At 34.8% G+C, this 15,623-nt stretch overlaps 1 protein-coding gene across 2 annotated transcripts in view; it reads right to left on the bottom strand.

Annotated features, from left to right (window-relative positions):
* The window catches only part of htr2cl2 (5-hydroxytryptamine (serotonin) receptor 2C, G protein-coupled-like 2), a 168,039-nt gene that overhangs the window by 70,535 nt on the left and 81,881 nt on the right, over positions 1-15,623 (bottom strand). Inside the window, exon 2 of one of the 2 annotated variants that reach the window (XM_088648997.1) lies at positions 12,418-12,535. The exons of the other annotated variant lie outside the window; for it this stretch is intronic. The gene's annotated coding sequence lies outside the window, so the exon portion shown is untranslated. The remainder of the gene's footprint in view (positions 1-12,417; positions 12,536-15,623) is intronic. 2 annotated transcript variants of the gene reach the window in all.

Genomic DNA, 15,623 nt, shown 5'->3' with positions numbered 1-15,623 from the left:
TCTCTCCTTCTGTGTTCTCAAAGACGGTTTTCTGAACTCATACATCAGAAAGACCACCGAAACCAAAATTATTCTGCAGCTAGGATCACACATTCTCCCTTCTCTTAACGACAGACTAATGTTCTTTTAAATTTTCTCCATTCATTGGACTTCTGACTTCACACCTCTTGATTGGCCTCTCTTTCTGTCCCCTGCTCCCGCCTCTCACTCCTCCTCCCTCCCAACCTTTGTTCTCTCGCTACTTTACCTTTGCCTACTGCCCTGTCTCTCTCACACCTGAAGAAGGCTCCACGGCCGAAACGTTGTGTTCTCTTTCTTCTTTTTTTTTAGCATGGAAATAAACCTATTACTTGTTCCTTTGCAGGTGATATAGATGCTGACTTAGTGGTCCCTGGTGGTCAAATGACCATTATAACTTGTTTTCTTCAATTCCCCTATGGCAGTATTCAAACGCTTGCTACACTATGACAAGAAGTTGAACCTACTGTAAATGATTTCATGCTTTGTGTTTTGAGTGGCCTAGCCATGGTCCAATCCCTCCTTAGGTACTGTTGCTAACCTAGTTGAGCTTTGACCAAGCCACAATAGAAAGCAATAGAAAAACTGAACAATGTATTGAACTCAACCTTTTTCCAGTTATAAGTCATAAATCCACATGTGGATTAGATTAGTCATTGTTACTAAACTAATAGTTAATTGCCTAAATTTATCTATAGTTTTTTCTTATTTCATTTATTAAACTGAATGTTGCTTCTGGGAGACCCTTGCTAAAATTTGTTTATGTTTTCATAAGCATTGTGAAGTCCAGAGCAGGACTCTGATCACTTTGAGTCCTTAAATCTTACCAAGTTAAAGCAGTTTTGTAAAGAAGAATGGGCTACAATTATTCAAAACCAATGTAGGAAATGATACACATAATTAGGAAATGTTTAGCTTAAGTAATTTATTTTTACTTAGTATAACCATAACTATGTTTCCCCAAGATAAAGCATTTTATTTCAGCTCCATTACAGCAGGAGAACAGAACGCTGCTTTGTTTTTTACTGTGCAGTTTGTGTTTATTTGCTCTTAAATAGAGTATGGTTTTAAAGCCACTTCCATATGTGTATAATATGTTTTTATAATCTAAAATAAAACTATCTGTTTCCTAATTACATTTTACTTAAATTAGCATTTAAACAAGATAGATTTTAATGCAGATGTAAACCTGAAAGAACATTGTGTTCACAACGGCCTATAACAAACATTTTTTTTAATATATCCGGCTGAGTAATCTTGATTTGTTAAACAGCCCTACTTTTATTATAAATATTAATTAAATATTTTACATTAATAAATAAAATAGAAATTTTAGAATATTATGTTTTTAAAAGGCATTATGTATAATATTGCTGCAAATGGGGGGTTACGAAACTGGTGAAAATCAGGATTTGACTGAGAGGTTTACTCAATAAGTGAAATAATTATTCATAACCCCCAACTTGTAAGTTATTTCTAGCAATATACTTGAGCGGCTGGTATAATAAGAGGCACGTGAATTCTTTGTTCTCTGGCACAGCTTTGTTGAGAAGAGTAACAATCCAGGCACACTTGGTTAAACATATATTTATTACAATGACAAAACACAAACTACACTACACACATTACTTTATGTACTGTATTTTCAAACAAGGCGTTTCAGAGGCCTAATATTCTGGTCACCCAGAAAACCCCAGATGGCTACTAACCATTAAACTATACATTAATATACCCACAGAGGCCACACAAGAGATAAGCTGCCTTCTAACTAAATACAATGTAACCTGCAGTTAAATCTCTCTCTCTGCACCCTGGTTGCCACAAAATAAATGGGCGCCTATATCCTTATCCACAAAACACGCCCTGAGCAGGAAAGAAGTTTCTAACTGAGGTATATTTTACCCAGGAAACTCAAGTTCCCTAAAAACACAGAAAAGCATGCTCTCTCTAACAAGGTTCAAATACTTAACTGCAGTCAAGTTTGATTTGGATTATCATGAAGCAGGGGCTCTCGCCTGGTGCAAGCTTCAAGTCCCAGCTCATCTGGGCTTCTCTCTCTTTCCCTGCCTTTTCTTATTTCACAATTTTTATATGAAATCTAAGAGACACTTAAATCTTAAATAAAATTGTTTTCTAATTACTATTTATACACACATACTAATATTTCTGCATACTGAATTTCATGAAAAAAAATCTTAGTGTTACTGTTCAGTATGACAAGCTTAGGAAAGCACTGATGGGTTAATACACTTTACTAAACACACATTACTAAAACAAGATTTATTGTACAGTATGTTAGACACATGGCATGTCTAACATGACAGCATTCACTGCACCACTTCTCTGTTTTACAAAGTAGTACAGTCCTGCATCAGATTTGAAAATGGCATGTTCTTTGAGATACCATGCATTACACCTCAAGCACTCTGTACTTGAGCACCTGCACTTTTCTACACTTAATTATTAATGCATTGAATGCATTAAGTGGACAAATGTTAGAGTAAGAGTCAGTAAACGGTCAAGTCTATGTAAGAAATTAAGGTATGACCCTGTGCTGGGCTCCAATACCTTAGAGAAGCTGCAGAGAGTCTTAAACGTGAGTACAGGAAACATAACCAGGAAGCAAGCAGAAGTCAAGTAGCGAGAAAAGATCAGCCAAGAACCGAAAGAATGCGCACTAGGGAGCTCCGAAAGAGAATCCGCAACAGTGAGCGAAGGTAAGAAGAGGAGAGTTTAAGTAGTGAGGGGGATGAAAGGTGATAGGAAGATTCGTTGCGGCGTGAGCGTTTGTTTAAATGGGTGCGAGTTACATGCACCAGTGGGCTGAGCAGCATATTCTTATCATTGACTTTTCTTATGTACTCCTCTATTTTTAATTGATGATTGATTTTATCTGACCACCCCATTTTTTGACCACCCCATCATCTCATATCGCAGACCATCTGCTTTACCTTCTTGTTCACAGCTCACTTGACCGCCCACAGCAATCATCCACACCTGGTCTTTCTCCTGCAACAGAACTCCATGCATCACCTGTAAGAATCTATTCCTTACCACGCATATTCGAGACCCCTCCTGACAATTCTGGATTACTCAGATGACATCATGTATTTCCAGCAACCTTATTTACTGTGTCTCTTGCAAAAAATGCCCAGCTATTTACATTGGTGAGAAAGGTAGGACACTGGGAGACCGTTTCAGGGACCATGTCAGAGCTGTGAGGATCAAAGATCTCCCCAAACCCATTGTTCCCCATTTTAACTCTAACGGCTGTGATCATACTGATCTCGGTGTCTGCGTCCTCACAGAGGGGTTTCGGAAGACACCCGAAACCAAATTATCCTGAAACTCGGATCACACCTTCCTCCTTCCCCAAATGACAGACTCGTTTCCTTCTAATCCTCTCTATTCAATTACAGGTTTTGCTTTAAACTTCTCACAGAGTATGAATACTTCTCCCCTGCTCCTCGCCTCTTCTCAACTACCCTGTCTTTTTTCTCCCATGCTTCATAAACTACCGGTTTCCCTTTCTTCCTCACACCTAAAGAAGACTCCACAGCTGAAAGGTTGTGTCTTTTTTCTTTACCTATCAGCATGGAATAAACACTTACCTCTTCACATGAATTATAGTCTCTGGGAACATGCTACAGTTCTGTTAGTGGCATTATACTACAGTGCAAAATTATTTTTTTTACACAGCACACTGAATTTTATGTCCATGTCCCACGAGTAAGTACGCATATTTAATAGGAAAAATCAGACTTAATCAAATATATACTAAACAATTGAACGGTGATTGAGCTTGTCTGATAAGCCAAAACTATTTTCTTGTTATTAGTGCTTGTCTGTAACAATATACAATATACATAAAAATGATGTACTGTACCAAGAGTAATACCAGGAGCCGAACAAGAGTGTGAATCTGAGCAATACAGGTTATGAATGTATGTAAAACTTTATGAACTGTTGATTTTAGTGTATACTCTCTGTTATAAAGGACAAAAAGCTGTGAAGTGAAACCTACAGCCAAATTCATTTATTCATTAAGAAACAATGCTTGAGTAAGTTTTGCAGAAAATACCTGCATATTAGCTATAACTGCATTTCACTCACCATTTTGTTGTTAAATCCATTACAACCGCATGGAAATGTATCATTAACTAAATTGCTTAAAGACTTGCCAAGATTCTGTTTCTGTACTATTGTTTTATATGCTCCTTTCTTTACTTTTTCCTTTAATATTAGAAGCACATTCAAAAAATTAAAGATGGACCTCAAGAGCTCTCTAATATTTCTTATCTTTTTTTTGTCACTCTCTGTTGAGTCACCTACAGTATCTGTGAAAAACACCATAATAATAGTGCTTTTAATATAACTAGCTGTCTGATTCAATGTCCTACCCATCACTTTTGGCTGTGGTTTATCGACTTTGCTCCACGGATGCTGACTTGGTAGAATCTAGTATTTAAATTACTTTTAAAGTATCAGTTTTAGCAGCAACACCGAGAGAATTTGCTTCAAATCAAATCTAAGAAAATGATTCATGTTCACTGCAGCAAGCTTCATAAAGAAAAGCATGTCATGCACCCAAGCTTAATGGGACAATTAAACTCTCAGAACTGTAGACTGAAAATATATAATCTTTTATTCTTTTATAACATAAAGCAAAAGACCTTGCAAGTGTGTCAGGAGACTTCAAATCCAGTTTCCCCAGGGTACTAACTTTTCAAGTAGGAAAACAAAGGGTTTTCAGTTCCTAAGAAGAAAAAAGGTATAAATATCTACAGTAGCTTCAGCAAACCACTACAGTACATGGATTTTATTTTGAAAGACTAATGTGCTAAAGAACATCAGGCGTAATTAATGACTGCCTGTCAGCAAAATCAAATCGTATGCATACTTCAGAGAGGAAGAACAAACCTAAGAGGAAAGAAATGATAATCTGCAGTTTTTCATATGACTTTGCACAAAAGATGTCTGTGCAGCCTTTGTTACTTCTGACCTGTTAAATCAGTTTTATAAGCTTAGAGAAAACTCCATGTGGATGTTAATCAGACTTACTGCAGTCTCTGGATATATAGAGACTTACTATGACTATACTGCAAATCAATTTCTTGCCTAACATATGGAGGTGGATGCGGTGTCAGACACATTTTCCATTTACAGATTTCATTTCAAGAACTTAGTTCAATGGGAATTCAATTAGTATAAAATTCCCAATGATACTTTAAATAGATATTAAAAGTTCTAAATTGGTACCAATTAGTTTTGGTTAGCATTGATTTTGGCATCATGCTGATAGTAATAATCATTTCTAAACCTAATTATTATGAAAATTATGGAAATTATTCCATATATGTATGGAATACCCTTTACCTGTTTTTCTAAAAAATGCTGTTGCCACTGAAAGGACAAGATTAACGTTTGATTTTCAAGGGACAAATATTTAGCCTTGATTGTAACATTTACAAAGGTCATTATGTGGATTTCAAAATATATTCTCTATGTAGAAAAAGTGTGTGTTTGTAAAACTAAATGCAATTAAACAAAGATAAAATGAACATTGCAGTTCTATAAGGTCCCTTAACTTGACCTATCTCCTTGCCTCTCAGTTTTCCAAAGCTAGAAATAGTTCTTGCAAATGTTGATAATGCATATGTGAAAGTGTATGGGTTTTTAGATTAATGCATCATGTGCATATTTTAATTGTGTATTGGATGTATTGTCACATTATGACAAAGAATGAGTTAATATTTGACTAATTAATTGGAAAATAATCTCATTGGAATGTCTGTTTCTCATGTGAAATTTTTCTAGTTAATCATTGTTAGGTGACATGAGACCTTTGTTGTGTCAAGTCAATAAGCCCTAACAATATGCTCGTTTTTTGTTCTGAAATGTTGACAGAATTTAATAAACTATAATAGGGTTGATAGTATGTTTCTTTCTTTTAAACTGTTACTTAATGGTCGTACGTTTCCTTAAACATGTTTGAGAATATCAGTATATCATCACTGTGTTTATCTTAAGTGTTTTTCACAAATGTAAAATTTCTGCCTCTTCTATGGTAATACTACCTGATATAGAACTTTGCCTTTCTTCAGCCTCAAGCAGGTTGTTGATTTATTTTGAGATAAACGTCTGAATGAAATAAAGTATTCATCTGATTTTAATATATCAGGCATTTCCCCTTCTTTGTCTGAAAGTTTCCCTTTGTTTCTGAGACAATTTACTTCACACTTTACTGTTCTTTTACTGCTATAATGTTTAAAATAGTTTATTATTTATGAATATTTACAGTACCACACATTGCAATGTTCTTTTAATCTCTCTCTTTGATATCCTGCATCACCTGCAGTTCATCAAATTGAAGTTATTAACTGAATTTCAGTTAACAACCTGGATAACAACGCTAAGTCAATTACACACAACTGATCACCATCATTACAAAATTAGCTACATACAGTATATTGAACATAAACACCTCCCACTGCATTCATCTCAAGCTTCACTTTTCCACCCCATCTTCACCTTGCAGCTATAGTACCACTCGGCTCACTCCTTCTGAATGGTGTTCAAGCCTCCTTATCATATGGCTACTGCATCTAACCAAGAATTCCAAACTTTCACAAAGCTTCCAGTTTTTGGATGTTGTAGTCCCTAGTGAAATTTAATTTAACTGGACTTTTTTCTATTTCTTTCTTTCCACTTATATTTAGCTAAGGTACATTATCAGACCATTTGGGCCACTGCTTTCTAATCCGTGGATTTTGTTTTCCATCTGATTCTTTTTTTCCACTTCAAAGAATCACAGGTGATGGAACAAAAATTAATCTACCTCCTCTACTGTTATCCTTCAGATCAGGAGAAAGTGCTGATATAACTTTAAGATTAATAGTTACAATAGATTTGAAGCCAGTTTTATGCTATATCATTCCATAAACATTATTTGAAAAATGTAATATTTCCTGGAATAATAAACATATACTGTAATACATGCATACAGTAATTCACAGAGTTCTATTATTATTCCTGAATTGTGGCACAATCTGTAGAGCTCAGGGACCCATGCTCAAAATGGCATATTAATATGCTAATTTATAATAATACCTAGATTATTCTGTATTTTTAGTTGAAAGGCATTGAAAATTTCTTGTTTGTTCTGTAGTTAGAATGAAAGTAACCTATTGTTTTATTTTGACTAATCTTGAGGGATGCAGACTACTGTATATTGCTACAACCATTTTTGCTTTTAACTTATATACCATTACTTTATCTCTGTAAATGAACAGTAGATTACATTTTTTACTTACAGTTATATCTGATCAGCATTCTTATGTATTTCCTTTTGAATGCCATACACTCTGTAAGTTAAACCCATCAATCCATTTTCTAATGACTTCCTCCAATCAATCAATCAAAGTTTATTTATGTAATGCACAACAATACAGCATGCAGCAGTAGTTGCTGGCAATGGAATGTCTTTTCTGCAACCTCACCGGAGAAGGGTAAAAATAAAAAAATTAAAGTTACCAAGTAAGGTTACATAATAATACATAATAGTGCAATAGAAATTGAATGAAGTAAGCTCAGACAGAGCTCAACACAAATAGAGCAGCGATGTGTCCAGGGTGTATGCAATATATTATGTCTAAGTAGTGCAGTATGCCGAATACAATGAAAACTGTATGTCCATGTTGCCATTATGGATGATTTTCTGAAGAAACTGCAGCTTGGCTATTTGGTAGTCTTATTGGCTGGAGGTAGAAGCCAATTCACAGTACCAGCACAGGTTTTCCCAGAAGACAATTAACCTACCTGTATGGTTTTTGGGCTGCTGGAGGAATACCTTGACACCCAGAAGAAACTACATAAACACAGGCAGAACATATAAACTTCCTGTAGATAGCAGCCCAGGTCTGGAATTGAACCCAGGGCCTCAGCACTGGGAGGGAGCAATGCTAACCATGGCACCATTGTGCCATCCACTGTGTAAGTGAAAATAATCAAAATAAAAAATGTTGCGTCTTGCACAAAATAGGACCAAGGTTTGTTCGGTGAAAGTGATGATGGTGAGGAAATATAAGAACCACTCTGATCTACTCCTGAAGAAACTGCCAAGGTAAGGGCTGTCAAGTGTGTATGCTTAACAAATAAGTATTTGTCCTGAACGTATTTGTTATGCAAATCCTATCCTATTCCTCTTAGGTGTGAATGGAAATAAAATGTTGTTTGTTAGCTATTTCAAATAATATTGAGTTTATCTCAGAAGAGCAGATAAGCTGAGTGCAGAAGAAGTATTAATTCAACATGATTTACTGAATCATGTTTCTCGGTAACGAATTCTTGCTATACAGTCATTGACAAAGGGCATGAATTAAGAGTCCTGCAAATATCAAGCATTTTTTTCGACACTGTTCATTCTGTAACAACTTCAATGATATATTTTTAAAGCGTTAGCAGATTGTGTTCATGAACAGTTTTTATTTGAAACTCCTTTGCTACTACAGCTGTAGTTATAATTTTGAAGACTTTAAATGCTGCTTTTAGAAATTTCCCCCCAACAGGGTAGAGAAATTTAGATTAGACAACAGTGGAAGTGCAGCAAATTAAACAAGCTGGTTAAATCATCTGCAGTAGACACACTTTGAAATTATACACTTTACTGTGGAGCAGGAGAAGACAGGCATTGTTCCCAGTTACTTAAAAAAAATCTTTTTCTTCAACATTCATTCTAATGTTATTAGATAAACGTCTACTTCAATCTTCTTAAATTGCTGCAATTGCTCATTCCTCTGCTACATTTCAGACAAATTGATACTTACTTGCTGCACTGGTATTTGCATATTCCACCTGTTTTGAAGCTTCTTCTCTAGCTGTCTCTTATTCCCATACTTCCATTGAGCTTGGTTTTTTACCTTCTTTGATGTGATAACAGTTTCTGCAAATCAATACATCTGGACACCTGATTTCATAATGTACTTAGGTACTGTAGTCAAGTGATGCCCTTCCATGGTGAATTTGATCAATTGACAGACTAAAGCAATAAAATCTTCTAAAGTGGCAAACAGTGTGAGTTTGCAGCTTTTTAATTTAACTGTAGCACAGAACCTTAAGGTATTACTTGTTTGTGAACCATTTTAGTTAACTGGAGAGAATCAAGAGCTCCAAGGAAAATTAGGTTGCTATTATAAGTGGTGTTTGTAGATCAGTAGGTGACAGTCTACCCTCTGCATCAAAATTTCTAAATTAATGCCTTATTATGATGACCAGGGACACTGTGCTATAGGAAGAGCTTTCCATCAGATGAGACCTTAAGTGGTCTTGAGTATACTTTCATTAAAAGACCAGAATTAAGGTCTTGACTATACTTTCATTAAACTTGTAAAGGCTCAAGAGTAGGGATACTTTTTTTCTTGAAATCTTAAACTACGGTACACAGACACATATGCTCTTTACCCTGTCAATTTGAAGTTGGAAATCTAAAATATACATAAGATCTCATGGGTTACAGTCAATAAATCAAATAAGACAACAGAATGTTTCAACTAGTGACAACATTTTAATTACAGTATGTCTTTCACTGAACACAATTATAACTATTATCCATAGTAAACAAATATGAGTAGATTTTTGTAAATGGACTGAAGAAATAGTGGTTTTGTACCCTAATACCTCAGCATTACCAACATTAGCAAATGGTGTATGAGTTGCGAAGGTAATCTTAATGACATACACAGTATTAATTTGTATTTAATTAGTGTCCCGAGGTTTTAAAGGATATTCATTTTATCACCTGGTTAAATTCCAATAAAGATTTTTCTAATCTCATTAAAACAGCTAGGTTAGCAACCGTCTGTCTGCACAGTCTTGTTCTGTTGGGAATTCACAATGAATAAAACCAATTTCTTAATTTGTTAAGTTCACCTAGTAATAAACAATCAAATTAACCCCTTGCACTCTTCTGCAGCAAAAATAAAATCTGTTGTAAACAGGGTGGCGAAAGGTGGTTACTACAGGGATTAAAATATTGTTTGCATTTTATGCACATTTTTCCATTAGATGCTTCCCACAGCACCACAGCATGATTAAAAGATTGTCACAGTTAATTTAGTGCTTCAAAACCACCTGAGTTCCAGCATTTCAGATATAATAGTCGTTCTTTTGTATTCATGGAAGATTTCAGCTGCCTGTCTACACTACAGCAAAGGCTTGAGTGGCTATTATTGTCACAGACAGTTATTGACCGTGTTCTTGATTGCAAAAAGAGATAATGACAATTTGATAAAGAGCACATAAGTTTACCATCATGAGAAGAGCATGCATTTGCATGTGAAGTTATAATAAAGCTGAGAATAACTGGATCAGATTCAGTGATATAGATGCTTAAATCTCAATTGCTCCCTATGTGAACTGAACCTTCTAAGTGTTTGTGATGCAGGACCCATAATGTCATAAACTGGGATTAAAATGTTAATTTTTACACTAAGAAAGTAACCCCATGATATTTAATACTTTAAGTATTAAAATGACTAAAGAAAACTTCCTTTCTGCCAAGTGAAATGGAACATATGTAGAAATAAAGAAAATAAAAAGAGAATGACATGGATGTTTAGAAAAAACAGCAGGAAGTTGTGTAGTCAAACAGCAACAGAGTACAAATAAAACAAAAAGTGTTTTACAGTATGTTAATGATAAAAGGAAAATAAAACAGGACATAATATCTGAGGGAAAACTACAAATTGATATAATGAACATTTTGGTCAGATGTCATAAAAAAGGATTTAAACAGCTTACCAAAGATAACAGAACATGCACAATTAAAACTGCTGGATTCTGAAATTTTCCTTCAAATTCCTAGGTGTTTACATCTCTAAGGACCTCACATGGGCACTCAACACCTCCAGTACTTCCTGGGAAGGCTGAAGAAAATACGTCTGCATCCACGGATCCTCACCAACTTCTACAGATGTACGGTGGAGAGCATACTGACCAATTGCATCATAGTCTGGTACGGCGACTGCACCGCATCTGACCGTAAGGCACTGTAGCGGGTGGTCAAAACAGCCCAACACATCATCTGCAGTGCCTTACCATCCATTCAGGAAATCTGCAACACCAGGAGTCTGAAAAAAGCCACCAAAATTATGTCCGTCCCCACATACCCCAATCATAACTTGTTTGTCCCCCTACCATCTGGTAGAAGGTTCCGGAAGCTCAAGTCGCACACAACAAGACTCCAAAATAACTTCTTCCCCAGAGCCGTCAAGCTGGTGACGCCCCCACTCCCTCCCATCATACTATGATCTCTCCTCACTTCTTCCTGTACCCACAATGACTGTACTCCCACACCACTACATACATGACAACTGAGTGTAAGACGAAATTGTACTTAAAACTGTACTAGTTGTACTATTTAATAATCGTCGTATTATTTTTGCACTGTTCAACGTATTACTTTTGCACTGTTTTTGTCCTGTTTGTATACTTCTCTCTGTTTGTATATTTGCACAGTTTTTAACAATTTTGCACTGGCACCACACTGTTGTTTACTGTACACTGTTATTGTTATTGTATTTCTGTCTATTTTCTGGTCTACTGTCCTATTTATATACCGCACCTGAGAGACTAATGAGAAACACGTTTCACTATACTATGCACCCGTGTAAGTATAATGACAAATAAAGTTTAATTTGATGAATTTATGATGTGTTCAATACACTTTGAAGGGACTAATATTTCTTTGCTGAAAGAAGTGTAACACACAGAGCCATTATTAACCCTGGGGTAACCATTTAATGTAAAATTCTTAACAACTTGGACATGCAGTGCCAGATTAGAAATAAAAGATAAACACTAAGTAGTAAACAAAAACATTAAATCTGAATCTGGGAATTGTGAAAAGATTGCAAGATCATTCTCCAAAGCTGTCTAGTAAATGTAGTTCAGACAACATTCACAATCCTGTCTGAGCTTGCTACCCTCGGACAGATGTTACTAGCATTAAAGATGGTCATGTTCTGAAGAACTGTTTAAAATATTATATATAAATGTATATTGCAATTCATAAATATATTGCAGTTCGAATTTTTTATATTTGCGTCAACACCATACTAAATTAATGTGCTGAATTTGAGACATCTTTGCAGTACACATAACACAGCTAAAGAGAGTCTTAAAAGAAAATGCAATGAACAGAGAAGACAGAATGCCTTGCAAACAATCGAGAAGGTGTTTTTCAATATAATGAAAAGTTCAGAATTTTACAGAGACAGGTGGGACCAGTAAACATTCTTTCATTAATTGCAGATAATTATTCGAGATTGATTAAACCATAAATGAGGGAAATTATGCCACAAATTGCAGGCCTGATTGTATAATTTCTTTATTATTACTCACTGGAACTGCAGCATAACAGGCTGGTTATTTATCTGAAGTCTTCATCTTCTGTTGGCTAAAGACATGTTGGGTCCCTTCCAAACATCTGTTCTCACTACTTGATTATTTCCTCTCTAAGCTGCAAAAAAAACCCAAAATCAGTTGTTGTACTATAACCACGAAAGTAATATTTACTTCAAATTTAACTCAGAATTAAGTTGGAAATTTCACAGGTTGTTATTGTTAATAAACTGGAACTCAAAACTATTAAAACATTAAAATGGCTATAGTCCAGCTAATTAAGGGATATGGAACATACAATCAATTAGATCTTATTATGTGATGCCATTGTAGAGGAGTGTACAACAGAACTCATTTTCATTTTTTATTTTAGCAAACGCTTAGACCAGAGCAACGTCATGATAAGACCATGATTTTCATAACAAACTCAAATTGTCTTGGGTTGTAATGAAGTTTTGAATTGAGCAAAATGATGCGGTCTCTATGGAGGTGATATTATCTCTGCTTCCTGTGGTTAGGAGTCTGGCCTGTTTAATTAACTGCTTTGAAAGCAGGCCCTTGGATCGGAAACATAAAAGCTTGATGCCTGTATAACATAAATGAGTGCGTAGGAAACACAATGATCACAGGGAGGATATTTCATTGCATCAGTCACAGCATTGCCTCATCTATAGCCATTGCTGATAGTTTCCACATTGATGTCTAGCAAAGGCATAACATTTCCTTTTAAGTAAGATTCACTTTCCAGTAACATAATTCATGGTACATTCCATTGTCCTGTGAATGTGGTCTTCCAAGGAATTTAATTTATTTAAGCACACAGGATCTGTGGGATCTGTGGGATTTGTAATGAAAAAAAAAACCTGCTGTAACAGGCTTCCTTAATAATAAGTCATTTATGTATTTATATGAGATACACACCACTTGAAAAGGAAAATGTATCATATGGCCAACAATTCTGTTTACACTGCCTGTATGCTTATTGTTCCTAAGGCTCACATGTTCCTATTAACTTGGCATGTTGGACACATTTTGTAAACCAGACCAAATGTTGATACATACTTATAGTAGTAGCCCGAATAGTTACCACTGTATGCTTCCTATTTCAGACTGTAGTCAGACTTCAGAGCTTGCCAAACAGGCACCAGTCTGGAATCTTCTTATTTCATTATGTCATTTCAGTTTAAATGTGACATTGAGAAATGAGAACGGATTGTCTTCTATTGGAGATAATGATGAAATTGCAAAGCAGGAGAAGCATTAGCAGCACTGGTGAGGGGACTGTAATGTCATTAACTTGTTGTGCAAGAATAAAATTCATTTTTTGGGGGGGTTTAAAAAATATTCAGCTAATTAATCAGGTCATGTCCAGCATCATTTTCTGTATATGTGCTTCCTGTTTTCTCCAAAGTAAGGATTAATAAAAATACCTATTTGGTATGTTAACTTAAATCTGGATGCACTGGCCTAGTACGTGATAGTCCATGAGTTTCTGCCAGGGTCTTTTTGATGTGCGTTTACACAATTAAAACTGTCATCTACAGATGCTGTAGATATGATTAGTACATATGATTTTTTTTACATATGTAAAACTGTACATATGATTAGTGGATTAGTGGATGGTTTGACTTAATCCTGCCTTAACTTTAACATACAGATTTGTTTATGCTCTGCCTCTGCTTTCTTTGCAAAGAAACAATTGCAAAGAACAATTATAAATCTGTATAGTTTCCATAAGTAATTCAATACACAAGACTGTATATAATAAACATGCTTACCTGAAGCATCAGGAATTCATCTCAAATATTGACATTTTCATGAAAGAATAAGTATTTCTTTACAAATTGCTCTGTATTGTAGTCATTAATAGCTACTTACTGCAGAATATTCAATTTAGGACTTTTTTTGGTTTTCAAAGCCTTATTTTGATATGTAGATTTATGTATTTATACATTTAATACAGTGTTTTATCCATCCATTTTCTAAACACTTCATCTGATTCAGGATCACAGACAAACCATACTGTGTTTTATCCCAAATGGTAAATTCTCCTTTGTCAATGTTTTGGAGATGACCAATCTTTTTACAAAGGGAGCAAAGAATATAACTAAGGAGCATTCTGCAAATTATTCAGTAATATTTTCATTTTTTTCCCATAACAGGTCTGTCTACTTACATGTACAAAAAATACACTGACAAATTACCTTCAGAATGTATTCCATTCAAAAATTAATGTCATAGGCAAGCATCTTTTCTATTTCAACAAAACCTATTAGCATTTTTTTTGTGATGAAGGACAATAATTTATCTTTAATGAATCTACTTCAAACCCACAAACCTTAAATGATTAATACATTTTGAAATAACCAATATCCTGACATTTTAGTTGCATAATGAAAGATTTTTAATGTAACAAGGCAGTCTACATGACCATCTTTTATTCTGTATTCTGAATTATGTTATTTTATTGTTACTACTGTCATATCTTGTTGTATCTGTCATTAACTATTCTATTGAAACATTTGGGAATTGTATCTGTTCTGTGAACCTTTAAGTTCACAATTCACTACTTGATTTGAATTTTGCAATACTAATTACAGAATAATTACCATATGTGTTGAAACACATATCAAAAAGCATGAAGCAAGTAAAGAATAATACATTGAAATAGAGATATTATGTTCCTTAAATTATTTCAGAAGAAAACGTTTCAAAAGGCCTCATAATATTGAAAACTAGTCTGTTTTCATCAACAATTAGATAATGAATAATTCAATACAATATAAATACAAGATTAATGACCAAAGATATATATATATATATATCATAATAAATATCAGAATAGACTTTTAACCCATTCAACCTCATATAAAATATATGATGGTTGACCAAAATGTTGCCCACAATCAAAAAGACCTTCCTGGCTGTTGTGGTGAGAACACTACTGTTCATAGGAGGAAAAATTAAAACTGACTGAAAGAGTGAAAATAAGTCAGAACACATGATTGTGAAAGATAATTATTTGAAAAGATGTAATTTCAAGAGAAATACAAGTAATGACTGGAAATACAGTATATGGTGAGAGAAATATGACAACAACAGCCATTAACACATACAGAGAGCCTAACTGAATTAAGCAACAAAAGAAAACACTTATGTCCTGTTTCTAGTCTGTGTTTTTCTTTCCACCAATTTCATCTTTCATC

Source organism: Lepisosteus platostomus, chromosome 10, assembly GCF_059453375.1.
Source record: "Lepisosteus platostomus isolate fLepPlt1 chromosome 10, fLepPlt1.hap1, whole genome shotgun sequence".
Lineage (NCBI taxonomy): Eukaryota > Metazoa > Chordata > Actinopteri > Semionotiformes > Lepisosteidae > Lepisosteus > Lepisosteus platostomus.
This window is presented reverse-complemented; position numbering and strand designations above follow the sequence as displayed.